The 19718-nt window shown below is 31.9% G+C and overlaps 1 long non-coding RNA gene across 1 annotated transcript; it reads right to left on the bottom strand.

Moving 5' to 3' along the window:
- Positions 1 to 756: 756 nt before the first annotated feature.
- Positions 757 to 1148, bottom strand: LOC119081888. The gene is made up of 2 exons (XR_005088546.1): positions 1005 to 1148; positions 757 to 936 (listed from the first exon to the last, which is right to left on the bottom strand). It is a non-coding gene; the product is annotated as an uncharacterized LOC119081888 (long non-coding RNA).
- Positions 1149 to 19718: the final 18570 nt, after the last annotated feature.

Consider the following 19718-nt stretch of genomic DNA (forward strand, 5'->3'; position numbering starts at 1 on the left):
ATGCACTGGTTTTTTTTGCGCACAAGCGCATATAATACAAACCGACCATGAAATTAAGAGTTTCAAACTTAAATGGATTTTATTTAAAAGACAAAGTATATGGTAAATGTGGCTCTTAATTTATACACCTCTGTGTTTAATAACAGTTAAGTTTCATTGTTCTTGTATAGATTTCAACGTGTATGTCGTTCCTATTACGTTTCGACTGGCTGGCTTTTTCTACTTGTATGCTTGGTTATTTATATATTTTTATACCGAAGTTAGTACGAAATTAAAATAACTCATTAATTCCTCGGTTATAAATATACCAGCTAAAAGCTCTCATGAAATTGTCGATTTAAAAATAAAATATTCAGAATGCAGCTAGTTCAAAGCTGGGTGACAAAAAATGTTATGGTTGTTTGCATTTCACAGCGATGGTTTTAATTGCTTCTTGTAAATTTCGGAAACGGTTATAGTCAGTCGTCATCTCTCGTCAACACTTTCGACAAAAATAAGCAGTGAGCTTTGGTTAATACTTCTTAAATATTTTAAAACAGAAAAAGTAGTAGATTTAATATAGGGGCAAGCGTGTACAAGGAATTTGCAACTAAACCACTATTACTTAGCAAATCAAGTTTGAACTAGTTACAACCCACTAATTCTGTTAGATTAAATTCAACACAAAGATTCATATTGATAATATGTAGAGGAAACAGTCAAACAAGTAAAATATTTTCTCTATTGACTCCGAAACAATCAAAAAAAATACTCAAGTGACTTCAATTATTATCAGCTTTAATTTCACATCTCACTTGCTTTCCAAATAAAAGTGAACAATATCCGTTTTGATGGTATCCGTATGCCGCACAGCATTCGTCAATGTGTCTCTGCCCATATTACACACTTCGACGCATTTGTCTTCTTTCACGAAGGAAGCTAGTGTGGATTGAGTTACTACACAAATTATGTTGAAACAAAAATTAAGAAATTGTACTTTCGAATCTAAATAAATTGAAACAAACCAATAGTACTGAGCAGTATCAAAGACACAATGAAAATGGTTTTAATAGACCACATTTTGTTGTGTATTAATATTCAATAAGAAAAAAAAAATGATGCAGCACCAAAAACCTCCAGCTGAATCTGTTTTTTCCCACTTCTATCAATCACCAATGAATAAACACATTAATGAAGTGTTCTGTTTCATTTGATTAGAATGATAAGCAAGTTTTTGAATGCGAATATGAGTAACACTGTCAGTAGCAGTAAATAATTAAAATTCGTAGCATTTCTACAGATCAGTCAAGTATAAGGAATGTAACCGTCAGGCCGGTAGCTAGCAACCATTTCTCAGACATCCCAGAGGGGGCTGAACGACGTTAAAAAAAATTTCGATTTCTAGCAAAGAAAGCGGTTCACAGGATGTTCGGACAGAATAATTAAATACATATCTGGCCAAAGAAATTAGCTTGAAAATCACTCAGCAAGTTAAAAGCAAAAATATTCTGAACATTTAAGTAGTTGCCGTAATTGAATGATGAAACATTACACTGAACTTTTTGAACTTTAATTTAAAGAATTTCCAGAATTACGCGGAATCTTACGTAAATTGCAAAACATTCGTAGATTTGGAGTTAGTATTGGTAGAGATGCAAAAAGTCAGCAGACTATAGTAGGGTCCCTAGACAGATAAATTTAAATTGTGTACAATCAATCTGAGGCCACAAAGAAGTGATTCTAAGTCAACTACTATTTTCTATTTTAATTGTTTCTGGTTTCTGGAAAAGCCTCTAAATTTGCAAACATGTATGCGTGTATAATTACATGTGGTGTGTGTTTTTATTCAGACCAAGAATTCATGACAATTTTGGATTATTTCTCGAATTTTCGTCCCTTTGCATGAAAAGTTACACACGTATGTACCATGTACCTGTCTTGGCCGGTTGATTTAAGATGCATCGGTGATTTACTGAATAGCTAGGGCGATTTTTAAATACTGGATTTTAGTTTACTTTTGATGATATCTTTTCATCAGAATCCTTTTTGAACGACTTCAACCAAATGTATTTTCTGTTGAAAGCTAACACATTCGTGGTTGGAACTGCGGTCGTACATTTTTGAAGAAGGATTCCGATAGAACGATATCATCAAAAAATGAAATATGAGGCACACAAATGAAGGCTACAATTTTAGCTAAGTACCGGTGCCTCTTAAGGCAATTTTGCTTGTAACCCTCACTTTGCACGGGCTACAATTCGCGAAATTGCCTAGAATCAATCACCCAAGACACATAAGACACATACCTACCTAATGTTCATGCTAGTAGTAGAGCTGTGTTTCTGATGAAGATTCCTCTTCTATGTTCTATAGTGTAGTAAGTAAGGAGCTAAACACATCGTACCCTTACAGCTTAGTATTTGACACATCTGGGCGACGATTCTCGTATTTTCTTAACTCCAAATATTCGTAACTTGACAGTTGCGTGTATAAAATCCCAAAAGAACTGTCAAGTAACGAATTCTTAAAGTTACGATTCGTAACTTACGAACGCTACGAGAATCTACGCCCTGTTTCTAAAACCTTTTTCCTCATTCGAAACCTTCATCACTTATGCCTTATAAAGCAAGTCTCTTCTTAACAAGTAGAATAAAAGCTCTTCCGTTGCGGACTAGACTAATAATGTAATTCGAGATAAAGTACACGAAAGTCTTCAACGTTAAAAAAATCAAAAACACATTTAATGACAGTACCGGACAATATGAAGAGGGTCGTAGGGTCAGACAATATAGAAAATCAAATCGTGAAAAGAACAATCGTTCTATGAGAAAAAATCGATTATACCCTACACCCTACACAGCAAGGTACTTATCATAAAATTTTAAATTCTACCATCATCGTCCAAACCTATAGTTATATTTAACCAAACTTCGCTCACCTTTCTATGTTTTTCTTTTCAAATTATTTTGCACAATTGAAATATGCAATTAAGTGGTTACGTGGCATATACACACACGAAAAAAAAAAACAACAACAATGGTGTCAAATATCACGTGTGAATGAAATTTTATGAAATATTAGATGGTTTTATATATCTTTAAACATACACCTTTTGCCCAAAAATAACATAAAAAAGCTATTAATGACATGAGGGTTTGTGGACAAAACATGAAAGTGAAATAAACACAAAATTTGTTGTTTTCTGTAATTTTATTGTCCGAGGAATTACTGCATTTTTTGGTCGATGAAAAAGTTTCAATATTTTTTTAGGTGTAAAATGAATAAGTATCCGTTTTTGTGGTTTTTCTGACTAATGTAATTGAAAACGCTGTATGCACAGCGGGCATATATATACAGTATATTATACATGTGCAATGCTGACCAATTCGTAGCAGTAATATGCCTGACTGTTTTTTTGTAGCATGGTAGAGGGTACAATCAACGATATTTTCGTGCTCCAATGTTTGGCTGTATGTAATTGTTTTTCCACCGTACAACCACGAGGATATAAAACTTATTTTTTATTTAATTTATTCTATTCTAACGAGTGAAAATCGTAGGGTCAGTAATATGTTAAATGTTCGGTATAAAAATTCACACCCCACATAGATACCATGCGGAAGTTGTGGTTCCTTTTTACTGTAACAAGGAAACGAGGGGGAAAATGTGAAAAATGTCTATGCTCATTCTTGTACAAGAAAATGGTTTTCCACATCTAAAATGAATTTTATGCGAGAACTTGAAATAAGTTGCGGTGATCCGACGATAGTATCCCTTTAATAGTAAAATGAACCAACAGAGAGATGGTAACAGATGGCATTGCTTTTTCATCTCCGTGGCAGAACGCCATCTGTTATCAACTCTCTGAATATCAAACATCAGTCGATAGTCTACCGTTCAATTCGCATTTTGCGATTTTTCCACCTTTGTCTAATGAAAATTCTCTAACTTAATATGCGCGAAAAACTCATGATAAAATTGTCGTCATGAGTGCACTATGTCTTGTAAAGAATCATCTGAATCAGCGAACAATAAAACCGATTCGACAAGGTATAAAATAAAAGCAGATGGAAAATTCATTGATCTTCGCTCGATTTATCTTGCAGAATAAATTGTGATCGAATTTATCGTCTGCAAATGTCGAATTCTACATACAATAGGTACACCAGTAAAGTCATCATAAAAAATGTTAAAATATCCAACAACTTCAAATGACATAAAAAATTCCCATCGTCACACAATCTGGTGGCCTTCCGTATTAACGCAAAACGGTAATTTTGTTTGAAAAAGATTCGATCTGACAGACATAATGCGTGCGTTTGTCTCCTTTGACTGCCTTTTGTATATTTACATACTCATTTAAATCTATAAACATGTTGAGATAATACTTAAAGATTTCATTGTACAATTGAAAGGCGGATTGACATTATTTAAACCAATAGCAAAGAAAAAGACATCTTTGACTTGAACAAATTACACTCTTTGGTTGTTGTGGTTTTTTTTTATTTTGTTTTATTTTTACATTTTTTTTTGTTTTAACATTTTGATGAGGACAGTGTCGTCTTCTCTTGTTAAATAAAAGAAATATCTTTTCCGTTGAATACATTGTCAACAAAATAAAAATTGCTATGCAAATTACTGTTAATTATGGAGGATTTTACAATTTATTTGTCGTGCTACCATATACTTCTGAGCATTTTATTGATAAGCTGTTCGTTGTTTACTTAAGAGAAATGAAAATGATTTAAAAAGTCGGATTTTTTTTGGCGAAACCTTCAACGTCATTATACTGTATTAAATACACATAAGTGCCAGTTTAAGCGAATATTAAATTGTTCGCAACCGTTTAAAAATTATGCATATATACATACAATTAAATTTGATTCTATTCAATTAGCTTGTTATAATCTAGACACATCAATGCCATAATTCATACTTAGCTTGTTATATCAATAAATCGTTATTAAGTTGTTGAATCCTGATTATATTGCAACAACGTATAAGTATGCACACCTGAACACAAGCGAATTGTATACCAACTTTCTATTGAAACGCCGCCGTCGGAATTAATTTAATAAACCGAAACTGAATAGTCTTAGCATTACGAAATTTTATTTCGTGAAAATATATTATATTTCTGGAATAATGTGCAATAAATCAAAATGAATTTGTTATGTTAATTAATTGAGTTTGCTGAAATCATAGTTGATATTATTAAGAGGTTTTAATTGCGTTGTTATAAAAGTTTAGAAATTTGGCGGTGTACTCATGATATCATCGACGGAAGTTATAATTGTTCGATAGAACCCATTGTGTTCGTGCTATCAGTTGTAGTTATTAGTTTGTACAAGAAGATTCACCTCATTTTTGCGAAATTCTAGTTTTTAAATTCTTAACTATAAGGGGTCATTCACAAAGTGCACACGCTTCTAATTAGGAGGGGGTTACACAAACGCATGTGCTACATACATTTTCGAAAAATTTTCCATACATTTATCGCGCAAAGTGTCTAAAATTTGTCCTTTTTATCGCACGTATTTTATGAATTACCCCTTGTCAACATCTCAAATGTGTCAAACATATGTATCGTTCAGAGTGTTCTTTTTGCTTTTCTGTATGTGTGATGAGAATCAGCTATAGCTAATGCAGTCCTTTATTGTATGTTTGTATGAACGAATGAAGTAGAAGATTTCAAATTTGTTTACATTAAGAAAAGTAACAGAATTGTTTAGATTGAACGAAGTAGCAAACAGTTATTTGAACTATCACATTTGTAAGGTAATTTTTGGGTAGATTCACACTTTTTCACATTTTGTGACCGAGTAATATTGGATTTATCCCTCCATACATTTTTTCCTTTCATCCAGCACAGGCTTAGGATGCTTCAAAGCCTCATAAATAATTGTGGTGTTAATGTAAAGTGATCTGTTAGACAAAGTCAATTTGGTTCCGATTCGGAACAATATTTAAAATCATAGAAACTCTAACGTCTAAAGATACAGTTGGTATTCAAATGGTGAAACGAAATTTAGTGCTAATGTATTATGTAAACCGTAAAATTTTTAATTTGAAGCGGAAATAATACGGAAACGAACGAACGGAATAACTTTTCCTATGAGTAATAATTTCCTAATGGCATATGTACATTGTACATGGCTAACTTTAAAACAAAAGCATCAGTTTTTCTTGATAACTTGCTAAACTTATCTTCATATTCGACTGAAGTTATTAATTATTCACAAAGTTTGCAGACAACATACACATACATTATTTCAATTAAAAGCGATATTTCCCTCTAGTTAATTGAATCTTTACCACTACGTAGAGCTGTACAACACATGTGCTGCTACAAGTACAGTACATACGTTATACGAATTTAGAAAGTTCATCATACACATGAGTCCTTTTGTCCTCCATTATGGTATACAACACCACATTTGAATATTCATTCGAATCAAACAAAAACTATCATTTGAATGGCGAAATTTTCCACAGTTTACAGTTCACTAGTGCATATCCACTTATACATGTCATTGATGGTTTTATAAATTTGAATGAATGGAGAAACTAAAAGTATAGAAAACTCATATGTATGGGTTTGCCACAGCTCTTATCGCTGGGGTAGATGCAAACGCTTCCTACTCTTAATTTCAACAAAAGTCAAGTACTGCTGTCAATGAGAAATAGTTATGTTAAGAGTTGCATTTTGCAATCTACTTGCCTTTTGAATGATGCGAATCAAATATGATGAACCAAATTGAAAATATTTGTTCATCTTTACATCTCCGTATTCAGATAAGATGTCATTGATAGAATGAAGAACTGTTTGCACAGCGGTTTTCAATTCAATTCAGGGAAATAGTTTTTGTGAGAGCAATTAGGTCAAATGGGACTACAGGGTGATATTCTGTACGTATAACTTTAGGAATTTGTTTTACTTCTGTATGCCGAAAATACAGCTTCAAAGTTTTCAACTTTAAGATCTAAATTAACGGAATGTGTGTTTGAATGGTGCAGGTATAGTTTTCAGTCTGTGTACGTTTCAGTTGGATGGCATGTTCCATAAATATGGTAAAACCAACACAATATTAGTGTCCGTACAATGACTAAATTTGAGTAACTGGAATTGCAAATTGATATTTCGTATGGAGGTATAGGATGCAGGTTGCAAGTACGTCAGAGCCCGTGGTTGTTTTTCAACGAGAAGCTACTATTTTCAGTCATAGGAATATTCATAATTTGATTGCTGCACTATAAAACACAATTTACAGTACCGATATATGTATAACGAAATTCTTTGAAATGCATCCCTTTTACGATAACAAAACGTTCCTGTTTACAACTCAGTAAATTCTTGGAACTTTTGTCAACAACCGGAAATTTAAAAAATTATCAGAATCTACGCATGGCTCGAATTTATGGTTTATACGACAAGCTTTGCTTGTTTGTTTATCTAAGTAGTACGTGATTTGATGTACTCATGAGTTTCTACTTACCGCATTTTGCTACTTTTTATCAAATAAACAAATAAACTCCAGTATGATTCATTTATTTTACATGCACGTTTATGTTCATGTACACAGTTGATTCCATTAAGTGACATGAAATATGAAATTTTTATTGTTGATATTTGTCATTTTAGTACATTTACGTAATTTGTTATGCTCTACGTGGTGAGGCAAATGAATTCATTAACTGTTACAGACAGAGCGCATATCGCCAGTAAAATTATCGAAGTTGTTACTTCCCTTGGCCTAAGTGTTAAGATTAATAGCAAATCTTTAACCTAGATTTAGCAATTAAAGTCGACATCCAGTGAAATTAAGTGAATTAGCTTTAGTTGTACCAGTCTTTATGTGGTTTTACCCCTACTATCACATGCATATTACATTACAGCTGCAGCAAATTCTTGTATAGATTTAGCTTTCATCGACTGTTGTAGTACCAGGGACTATTTTTGGGAAAACCATTAAGAGTCAATTTGCCAAAACTTCAACCAAGTTGTATGAAACATGAAAACAAGCCATCGGCGATTTTTGGAGGGTATACAGTAATTGAATCAGGGGACCCTTGCTGAGTCATTTGCAACAAAAAAAATCGTCGAAGTAATTATGTTTTCACGCCAGAAATCATGAAAAATTGTACTGAGCGAGGGTGACCAAAATAGTTTTTGTTGCATATCACCAACAATGTGTAACGCATTTATCTGAAATTATAGTGGTTGGCAGAGACGTTGAGGACGAATACGTTGACCTTTAAAAAAATTCGAAATTTTTTCGTGTATGTGGTGCAGTAGCTATTTTAGGGGAAAAAAATTCCAACTTTTGGAGAGTGTTTAAAAAAAATTACAATGATAGACTTGGAAGATATGGGTGTCGTTGGGTAGGTAGTGACCTCTACTATTCATGACACCATGAACCTACCGCGGCACGAATTTAGTTGAGCTTCAATTTTGATTGAAGTGTACTAACACAAAAAATCTGTAGAATTTCACTTTTATTTGCGTCTATTTTAATTTTTCTGACGTATGAGACAATTTTAAGTCAGGACTGGAGTTACTGTTACCTTAAGCTTCGGGAAATTTCATTCAGGACCTATAAAATTTGAAAAAAGTCCAACTAATTCAATTGTGTCATACGTTCCTCGGGTATCTTCAGACTTCCTAGTATGGCCAGTGCGGCACTGTATCAAGTGTTTACTAGCATATTATAATCATTTTTTGTACGTTGGCCACTTACCAGAAGGATTTGGAAATATGTCAAATTTTTCGTATTCGTGAACTTGTGAAAATTTTACAAATCCTTGCGGTAAATGGCCGACGTACAAAAAATGATTATAATATGCTAGTAAACACTTGATACAGTGCCGCACTGGCCATACTGCAAAGTGTGGAGATACCCGAGGAACGTATGACACAATTGAATTAGTTGGACTTTTTTCAAATTTTATAGGTCCTGAATGAAATTTCCCGAATCGTAAGGTGGCAGTAACTCCAGCCCTGAATTAAAATTGTCTCATACGTCAGAAAAATTAAAATGGAGGTAAAAAAATTAGAATTCTACAGAATTTTTGTGTTAGTACATTTCAATCAAAATTGAAGCTCAACGAAAGTCGTGCCGCGGTAGGTTCATGGTGTCATGGATAGTAGAGGTCACTACCTACCCAACGACACCCATATCTTCCAAGTCTATCATTGTAATTTTTTTAAAACACTCTCCAAAAGTTGGAATTTTTTTCACCTAAAATAGCTACTGCACCACATACACGAAAAAATTTCGAATTTTTTTAAAGGTCAACGTATTCGTCCTCAACGTCTCTGCCAACCACTATAATTTCAGATAAATGCGTTACACATTGTTGGTGATATGCAACAAAAACTATTTTGGTCACCCTCGCTCAGTACAATTTTTCATGATTTCTGGCGTGAAAACATAATTACTTCGAGGATTTTTTTTGTTGCAAATGACTCAGGCGGGTCCCCTGATTCAATTACTGTATACCCTCCAAAAATCGCCGATGGCTTGTTTTTAAGTCGTTCGAAGTTTTGGCAAATTGACTCTTAAACTTTCTCAATTTTTCCAAAAGTTTCCCATTTTTCCAAAAAATGTTCTCGGAAAAATATTGGAAAATTTGTAGAATGTTGTGAAAACATTTTACCAAAAATAGTCCTTGTCAATTAGCTCATCGTTTTATTTGTAATTACAGGCGCAGGCAATAACCGATGACCGTCATATTTACTTGTAATAATAATATGGAATTTTAAAGTTAACCTACCAAAAATTTGTATTCGGCCAACCAAATAGGGTATACCAAAACTCCCCCAACCGAAAACGAATGCATGATTATATCAAATGATTTGCGCACATCACTTGTTAAAATTACGTGTCAAAATGACACCAAAATGGGTTTGTAATGAGTAACATGAACTAACACGATATTTGTTTCAACAATGAATAGCATTTGTACCTCAATAATTAAATAAATTACGCAAAGAACAAAAAGCAGAGACATAATAACGATGAAAAACAAGAAAGAAAAGAAAAAAAAAACAACACGAAACCCTATCGACGTGTGTATACCATTTAAGGAATCCCTACAAAGAACATCTTCAGACATAAAAATCCACTTAAGGCTATTTAGTTACAATATGGTGTAATGATTCGTAACAATAAATAAATAAAAATTTTAATCGAACATTTTCGAACCGAAAGCAAATTAACCCGCAACTGAATGTATGTATAATATGTAGCAGCTTCAGCAGAGTAAAAAATATTATTGATTGTTTACTTATTATCTTGACAAAAAAAAGCAATTTAAATTAAATAATATTAAAGAAAAAAATGTGATGTAATCAATGGTTTTGGTGTACTATTAACTTGCCCAACTAAACAACGATGTGTGTGCCAGTAAACAACTAATCCAATTTATATCGAAAAGTAATTACACATTTTTCGATTATGGAAATTTTTTTTATATTCGGCGATCAAACCTTATAAACTGAAGGTGTACTCGAAATAGCTGGTATTTCATATTTTGTAGAGTCATTCCATTCTGTTATTTTGTTTAAGACTCAATAGAACTGAAGAGGTAAATAACCAGAGGTTTTTATCGAACTGTGTGTGAGATAACGAATTAAAGTTAGAAAAGTATTTAAATACAAACTTAATGGTATGGCTTTTTGTTGGCTACATCTAATTTTGAATAATCTTTTAAAAATGTTTAATCGAAATTCAGTTCTTGCTTTTATATTGGTTGATCTTGAACTGAACAATTTTTAGGTGTGTGTGTGTGGTGGAAATCGGATTTCGTTTTGAATAATTTAGGGACGGTAGACTGTAGACAAGTCGGAAGGACTTAAGTACTTAAAACTTTGATTTGCAATTTTTTAATAAATTTTATCAACGTTCGAAAATCCGCAACAGAAAACTGTGAGGTGAAACATCTATACGTTAAGAATACAACATTCAGGAGACGCATTTTGGAAAGACAAAATGTAATAAAATTCAAATTAAAAACTTTCGAATTGAAAAATTCTCATTTAATGGCTTTAGAAATTGTTCTTAAAAGAATAAAAATTTGGATTATAACTCTTGCATTCTTCACAAAAAGAAACAACGAAACGTGACTTAATGTTAAGCAATGTAATTTTATTGTTATTGGCTTCCGTTGAACATAATAATTACTTTATTAATTGTCGATTAAACGTCTTTAGAATAATAAAAATTAAATGTGAGCATTGCATTCGACAAAAGAAATTTCATTTGTGGCTTTTAATGTTTATTGTTAAATAACAATTTAACCGTTAAAAAACTTTATCACCTTCAAGCTTTATGCCAAAATATCGTATTTTGGCTAAAATTTTAACTGATAGTCAGCTACACTATAAGCGGTGTGCTCAGGCTAATGTTCTATTCTATTGAATAGTGGTTATTATTGGATAGTGGCAAAACTTATTATAAAACTACAAGAGTACAAGATTTCATATAACGAAGCGGTATTGCCGCGTATCACAATATAATCATAAAATCTGTTACTTCTTTCGTTCATACCATCGCCTAATGCTTGATACAATTTGCTTTAGTTCGTTTGGCTTAGCATATATCCATATGCTACGCTAGAGGTCTTTTATTGGCGTCGTTAGAGAACAGACTGATAGCTGTTTCTGAAAGTTTCTCACAAAATGAGTAAAAGATTTGATTGTTACATGACCATAAGCATAAGCTTTTCAAAGATTAATCACTTTTCGAATTAGTTACATTTCATTCGCATGGATTTGAATTTTACCTTTGTCCCAACAAACAAAAGTAATTTAAGATCAGGTTCTACGCACAACATGATTTCCCTTCATTTCAGACCTTTTACATCGAGGTCAAATGAAGGACTCTAGCAATTACATTAGTTACAGTTGAATTCTTCGTCTATAATTTTTGACCAATGATATACATAGTACTGCAGACATACGTTGAATTTAAATCATCACACAAATTTCCTATTTATTTACACATTTCACACATAATTTTACAATTCAATAATAACCACACGATTATTATGATGGCGCCTTTTGTATGCATCTCCGAATGCATCAATAATATTGCCCAATTATCATCCATTCAAAAGCAAATTCTTTCGTATAAGTTTTGAATAAGTAAGAATCAAGTAATATAATGGAATAACTCTTCACTTCCATAAATTCTAAAATTCCAACGTTTCTATAATAGCTGTGGCTATATAATTTAACGTTATTATTGCCACTATATGCCGGCTATGGTCCTACAGTTTCGGATTATAGTGAAAGATTTATTCAAAATATTGAAATCTTCAGAAACAATACTTATTTATGAGGGGGGTGGTCTTTATCGCTTGTGTTAAACCGCTCAGTTTATGCAGAATTTCTTATCGTAAAATATTCTACCCAAAGTTTACGATAATATCAACAAAATATAGCACTTTGTGGAGGGTTGTTGATTTCTTTCCTTTTTTCACTCTAAATGTTCTTGGCTAATGTAGTATTTTGCCATCTACCAGTGAGTAATAATGAAGTGATCAAACTAAATTTATTATGTGTGAGATTAGGGAACAGCTTTTAGTTACGTATGTTGACCAACGAGACCAGATAGGTGTGAAAATAAGAGACCGTATTCGAATAAAAAAATTTATAGACAAGAAAAACCCAGTAGCTGCATGGAAAACTCGCCAAAGTTCATTATGTGAAAGTCTGAGTCATCAGAGTTTTCAGTCTTTTACCATTAGAAAAATTTATCGATGTTTGTGTGGCTATTAGAAGATTATCGATTAACCAAAAGCATGCGCTTTTCTTATGAAGCAATTTTGAGATGCATGAAGCCTCCAAGGTCGTGCGGGTTGTTCTCCAAAGGAAAAGTGCATGTTTTTGATTTTCGACAGGTCACATAAGCAACGATGAATTTTTCTGATAGTCGATTTTGCTTTTAGGAACTAATAAATAAATTGGCGAAGCTATTTTCAAAAGAATCACTAGAATCTGTTACTTCATTTCATCAAGTTCATGCAAAATCTTTTACTTCGTTTTTTTTGCAAAAAAATTGCTACATTGGGCTGTATCAGCTACAGTTCAATCTTAATTTTTGGAGGTTCTGTTGTTAACAGATAAAATATGGCAGTTTGATCGTTTCTATTTCAGTTGCCAGTTACAGCTCGTTTTCCATATATAGTTGTAAAATATTTCTACGCGGTGGTACAGCACTAGGATTTGCATGTTAAGTCTACGCTAACTTATGAATATATTTTCTTTTCAATTATTGAAATTTAACGCAATCATTAAAGATTAAAAATCAATAGCAAATCAAACGTTGATTAAGCCATTCAAACACACGCATCTATACAAGAAATTCGAATATTTTTTCAATAAATTTTCCGATTCAAAGAAATAGAAATATCCGATGGTATAATTAAAAAAAAAATGTTTAACATTTTGATTTAACACTGTGGAATAAAATTACAATTATTATGTTTATTAAGTTGTTGTTTTTTGTGTTTAATTTCCATATACAAAAACGTGAACATTCTTCTCTATTACTATTATTATAAAGTTATTAACACCAACGATCCGGGGATCATTAAAAAAATAAAATAAAAAAATTTAGCTTTTAATGACTTCATCATCATCTACATGCTAATTAGTATACATGTCCCACTCATTATATATCAAAGCAGCCGTATAATAAATTACATTAATACGATACCTCTACGATATTATATAGTATAAATCTGCGTGAAATATAAAGGGAGAATATATAAACATAAATTTCTTTTAATGCCTTAGCACATTCGAATCTATAATAGCTTATTTTGTCTTCAATTTTAGTTTTTTATTTCTTTTAATGTGATTCTATTATTTATTTGTTATTATCACACCAGCCATCCAATGTTAACAGTAAAAAATTTTAAGAATTGAAATCTCCCTTTTATTACATAGTGAATCAAAGACCAATCCATCATAGAAATACTTTCTGAAGAACGTATTATTAGAATTCAATTTCAACGAACTAAAATCGGTTTGTATTAATCAATCGGCATACTATAAAAACCGATTTTATAAATCTCGTCGGACCAAAGCTGTATCTGATTGAGTCTCTATCATTAATTAAACGACATTTTTAATCTGTTTCGCGCTTATTCGTCGTTAACAATATTTCTTTTTTTTTATTTATTTCGATATCAGAATTTCGATCACGAATTTTGATGTGTGTACAACAAATCAAAAATAGTTTACTCACCAAAAATGTTTTTTTTTAGAGATTTTATTTTGTTTTTCTAAATGTTAGTTTTTTGTTCGAACATTGTTAACTTGTTAGAACATAATTTATGTCCGAACGATCTCTTCTCTTGTGGTAACGGCCACAATAAACAATTATTTATGTAAAAAAAGAAACGAAAGAAGGATGGAGATATTTCTCAACGAATTATTTCAAACATTTATCGCACATTCATTTTTTTTGTATTTCATTTCATCTAACTACCTAAAGGTAACGTATAAATTACAATGTACAACAATTTCCGAACGTAATGTTGGTCATATTCATTTGAAACAAAAATGAAAAATTGAAGATTTTTTCATCATAACTGAATTCGTTTACATAATATTTCATTCAAATCTACAAATATTATCGATCAGTCTCTTTCCAACAATATCAATATCTAGACACTAGACTTCTTCAGTTGCTCATAGTTTTACCTTTATGGACATGATTAATTGATCTGCAGTGAGTTGATTTATCGATTGATATAATTCTTCGCGTGTGCTGTGAAGTATTTATTTTTGATTAGTTTTTTTTTTCTTCGTCTTCTCTCGATCTCTCGTTCTTTGCTGGTTCGGTTGAAATTGATCGATAGTGGTAAAGTAATTTGATCGATAAAATATTAACCCCTCGATTAAAATGAGTAGAAACGATTGTTAGTTAACCGGATACCTACGGTCATCAGATTACTGATCTATGAGTATAATAGGTTTTTTTTCAGGCGTACATTGTGTATGTTTTTCGTTGTAAAATGTACACGGTCACGAAAAACCAATTTGTTTTCGGATGAGTTTATTAGAAATTAATTTCGAATCATTTGTATTACCTTAATACTTGTAGTTCTGCTTAATACTTGTAGTTGATTGAATGAAAAAACTTAGCCGATATGGAAATTAAATTTAGGTTGTTGCAGACAACTGTTCCATACAATTTCAGTTTTATTTAATTTGGTAATCGAGTGCCCTAAATTTCACCAAAACTTATTGCTCGAGTTGATATAAAAATTAAAAAAAAAAAAAAACTTTGGCTGAACCATTTTTTACAGTTGAAATTGACTGGATCTGAGGTTTTTTGGAATCAAAAATTCACTTTGTTTTGGCAAAATTTAAATTCGTCATTTTTAACGTTTAATGTCACAATAACATGTATTTATGACTCGCTTTAAACGGACCAAAAAAACAATAGAAAATGTTGAGTTTATTATGTGAAGAAGTTATCCATGCTTGGTCACATACATAAATTCATACATTTCATAAAAGAAATCTACCAAAATATTTTAAATAAAACCAGCAGCTGAAATTGTGTATGTAGCTATGCAAGTTATGCGTTCCGAAAAAAAACTAAAATAAAAATTCGTTTTTATGCAGGGGAAATATTTTTGATATAAATGTGCATATGGCAGTATAAGATGAATGTCTTTCTTTGATCTTTATATTGCATAAATTGCAGTACACCAAACATACACGTTGCAGTGCAGCATTATTTTGCGATTGTGTTTCATAGTTGTTTCAAACACAATTTCGTTCTTATACTTCTTTTTTCCGTTTTTATATTACAATTGCATTCATGTTTTTGTGTTACTCAAATGTTTCCTTTCACGTCCATAATAGAAGGGAGGTAATAGTTGGTTCGTTCTACTAACGGATATCCACCGCATTAAATATACAAAATCACGGAAAATGGAATTTAAAACATTTGGTGTTACTCAAAGAGGAAACCAATTTCGCTGTGCCGTGGCTTCATGGATACCATTTCGACAATAGTATAAGGCTCTGGAAAAAATATATACCCATCAATATCGGAACATGCATTGAAAACCATCAAAGTTCGAATTCAAACATTAAATGGGCAACAAGTGCAATATGGCCATTAGATGACACTTAAATTGTGCTTCAACTTAGTAAAGTAAGGTAGCAAATTCCATTCAACAATGGAATGTAAGTGTGCTATGCATCAATATATGCCTGATTAGCCTGTATGGCCAATCCGGGCTTGACATGCCCATTGACGGTCAAGTGATAGATTTTTGCAATTCTACCCACTTAGTAATCTAAGATTCGATAGAGCTTATTAACGACGGATGCAGGACGCAGAACATGGCACTGCCCCGATGTGATAGTATGATCCTTGCCACAATTAAAATCATAAATTATCCATTTGCTGCTTCGATGTGGGAGATTGAACTCAATGAAATTATTCGATTTTAGATAGAATATTACCACAACTGAAAATAACTGGCCGAAAGAACAGTTTATAAAATTAACATACCCTAAAACGTCCTTCGGTCGGGTAAAAAAAAATCATCGAAAAAGAAAATATGGGAACCTTTTTAATTACAGCATTCTCTCTTTGATATTTCTGTTCAGCACACAGAAATTCTGTTCAAACAAACCTTCACTTTACTTGAAATTTTCATAATCTACACGAAACGGAAAATATGAAACTGTGTTTTTCGTTCATAGCGAATTCTTTTTTTTCGAAAAATAGGAAAAAAATCTGCCTGCAGCCAAACCAACATGGAATGTTTTTTATGTTATAAAGAATATATTTTTATTTCATTTTCATCAAAAAAAAAGCGTTAAATATTTTGTATTGTATATATATATTACCAATTCAACAAAGCGTTTGTTTTCAAAATAAATTGATTTTATAAATTCGTTATTTACTATTCATGTCACAATTTGTAAACCAAATTGTTACAACCGCAAATAATATAATATTATCGAACCAGTGAAATTATGGTTTCTTGTTTATTCAAACTTTTGCCGTGTCTGAATTTGCACTTTATTAATTCACATTTACAAGTTTTGCCAACTGTTTTGCATATGTATGTATGTTACATAATGATTAAGTTTTCGTAATATAATTTGTCATATTCATGAATCGAGAATATTATGGTTAGAATGTTTCGTTTGAAGATTGGTAACAGTTTTGTGCTTTTTTATTATTTCGATATACATTTCTTTTGTGTCTCAAACTATATTCACCAGCCACACAATCTTTATATAGTAAACAAACCCTTGCAACGTTGTTATTGCTGTGTAACCATAGTCATAAAACATGAATATTCAAAGGTGTATGCTTGTGATGCAACTAAGGCACTGAACATTTCAAATTATTTAAAACTGTTGAACAGTGAAAGAGTGCATTTCAATTACCTTTGCCTGAACCTAAGAATTCTATTTCGGTTTTTCCAAAGCTTGTTTAAGTCAAAAACGAAAGAAAATGGACTAAGAAAGCATAGAAACTTAGAAGATTTGAAATTTTCTTAATGATTTTCTTATTTGTCGCAGCTGCGGGAAATAGTAGCAATTTTTTAAAATTTTGCTTTTATTTTCGTCCTAAATTCTACACGACATATATGCCATGGGCAATGTACCGTCGAGTCTACTTCCCTGTATCTGTCTCAGACATGTCGTGTAATATGTAACACTATCTAAAAAAAAATCCACAAAACCATACACAATATTCCATGCAATACGCTTGTTCAAACAACTTTTTTATACAGTTTTCGTCCTAGCTGTAAAATTAAAATACGTGTAATATTCTATGAAATCAAAACTGCTCAAATAACAGACGGTTATTGAATAGACTACGTTTTCAATATGTTGTCTAGAATGTTTTTTAGACAATCTTCTGAGGATTTTCATAGGTATATACAAACCAAGCGATAAAAAGTTGAAAAGTACAGTTTTCGTGTGAATTTTGTTTTGCGAAGCCGAGATCAATAAGCACATGAAAAAGAGACTTTTCAACTTTTACCCCGAGTTATGTAATGGATTTTACATGCTTTTTACATGAAACCTAAACCAAATTTCTTGTTTTCCCTAGGTGTGTAATAAGCCACTTTCGACTTTCGATCATTTGAAATCAAGTATGTTGTCATCAGTCGAAAGCAATTTTCTATTTAAAAATGGGCCATCTTTCCCGCAACTCTCGTCACCGACGTCAGTAAATGAAGCCTTTTCAATATTTTTCTTTTTTGAAAACTTTTACAGAGAAAAACATTTCTGTAGATTTTCCCTGTGTTTCTTTTAACATTATGTTCGTTAAAATTTCTAAGAAGCCATTAAAAGACTTAACACTAATTACAAATAAATGTGTCAAGGCCGTTGTTTTAACGGTGATGATTTATAAAATGCAGTAGAGATTGGAATTTTTAATATATTTGTTGGTTAAACTCAAGTAAATTTTGCAAAGTCACTTAAGTCTACAAAAATTCTTAGAACGCTGCGATAGATCAGGTGAAAAACCTATTTTTCTAACATCAATTTGTGCCACCGAGAATTGAAATACGACTCTTTTCAGCACTCATTTTAGTGTTGTAAAGTGACTTATTTCAGCACCCATTTGATGTGATATTACAACACTCAAAGCAGTGTTGATATGGAATTTGTATGAGTTGTTACAGCATTCGTTTGAGAAAATGCAAAGCAATGTGATCGACCAAATTTGAAGAGTGATTGTTTACAATGAAAATTCTGAATTTTTGTGCATTTGTCTATTTCAATTCTCGGTTGGCACAAAGCATGATGTGTTACACGTATTGTAATGAGATTTTTTCAGCACACGACCCAATTTTCCTTGGGTCTAGTGCTGAAAAAATCAACATTACAATACTTGTAACACAACATATGGTCACTGAGAAAGTTACATTGAATTTATTGAGACATTGGTGGTATCGTTCCGATCTTTTCTGACTATCCTCCTTAACCCTTTCCGTCATAATAATTTTCATTTTATTGAACCATAATAACAGGATGTTTAGGAGTGCCTACATAGGAATGATAAATTAATTTGCAAAATGTTTCCAAATTAACGAAACCATCGAATTCAATGCGTATAGCTTGCATAATGTTTTATTAAAAAGGCGTAGGTCGAAGCAAAATGTGCAAAACACATGAGAAAAATGTTATCTTTTCAGCGACATACAAAGATGCATAGAGGAGACACTCCGGATTTTTGTTTGTGATTCAAAGATAGCATTCACTTACATTGAATAGGTTTGGTATGAGTTTACTAGAGTGAATTCTGTTTCTGTTTATATCTGTCCGTAAGCATATTATATTGTATTAAAAAGAGTTTCTACAATTCAAAATAGGTGCGCGCACCCAAAGCGATATTATACGAAGATCTCAGAAAAATCTCATTTCCAAGATAAGAGATTTATTTATGTTCGAATAAATCTACAACATTTTTAATCGTAATCGTACGTTACAACCACATTTATGTATGGCCAAGTCATTTACAACCATTCATTTCATTGAATGGGTGAATTAATTACAGAGAAAAAATGGAATTAAACGAAAACAACAAAAATGGAATGGGAAAATTTATATCGAATGTTGATTTTCATCTTTTGTTTATTTTTCTTATTAATATTGCAAAAGGCTTGAAACGGCCGTATGCATATTTCAAATAGATTCATCTATATACTGGTTTGCAGCTTTAGTATTTTATACG

The sequence above is a fragment of the Bradysia coprophila genome, unplaced genomic scaffold (assembly GCF_014529535.1).
Source record: "Bradysia coprophila strain Holo2 unplaced genomic scaffold, BU_Bcop_v1 contig_365, whole genome shotgun sequence".
Taxonomy (NCBI): domain Eukaryota; kingdom Metazoa; phylum Arthropoda; class Insecta; order Diptera; family Sciaridae; genus Bradysia; species Bradysia coprophila.